Source organism: Alligator sinensis, unplaced genomic scaffold (genome assembly GCF_000455745.1).
Source record: "Alligator sinensis unplaced genomic scaffold, ASM45574v1 scaffold219_1, whole genome shotgun sequence".
In the NCBI taxonomy this organism is placed as follows: Eukaryota; Metazoa; Chordata; order Crocodylia; family Alligatoridae; genus Alligator; species Alligator sinensis.
The window spans coordinates 3,709,252-3,709,568 of record NW_005841866.1 but is presented as its reverse complement, the minus strand read 5'-3'; the positions used below and the strand labels follow the sequence as shown (position 1 = coordinate 3,709,568).

Below are 317 nucleotides of genomic sequence, written 5' to 3'. Positions count from 1 at the left end.
GGGGGAGCAGGGGAGGGCAAAGGGGGTCATCTAGTCTAAGCCAACTCAGGAGGGCAACTAGTCCAGCCCTGCTCAAGGCAGGGCCATCCCCGTCTAAACCATCCTCCCCAACTGGCTTTTCCACCATCCTTTTCACTGACTGTCTCTCTCGCGCGGCTCCCGGCCTCCTGGTTCTTTCCTGGTCCCTCCAGGAAGAGCACAGACCAAGCGCTTCCTCACCCCGATGAAGGGTGTTTGTGCCCGAAAGCTTGCAACAGAGTTGTCCAACTATGTTAGTTGGTCTCATAAAAGAGATCGGACCGACCCGTGTCTGCCCG

The 317-nt window shown here is 57.7% G+C and overlaps 2 protein-coding genes across 3 annotated transcripts in view; both read right to left on the bottom strand.

Annotated features, from left to right (window-relative positions):
- Nucleotides 1-240, bottom strand: part of B3GNT2 (UDP-GlcNAc:betaGal beta-1,3-N-acetylglucosaminyltransferase 2) — a 30,344-nt gene extending 30,104 nt beyond the window's left edge. Inside the window, exon 1 of the mRNA XM_025192228.1 lies at nt 220-240. The gene's annotated coding sequence lies outside the window, so the exon portion shown is untranslated. The remainder of the gene's footprint in view (nt 1-219) is intronic.
- The window catches only part of COMMD1 (copper metabolism domain containing 1), a 261,731-nt gene that overhangs the window by 27,759 nt on the left and 233,655 nt on the right, over nt 1-317 (bottom strand). The gene's annotated exons all lie outside the window — the stretch shown is intronic.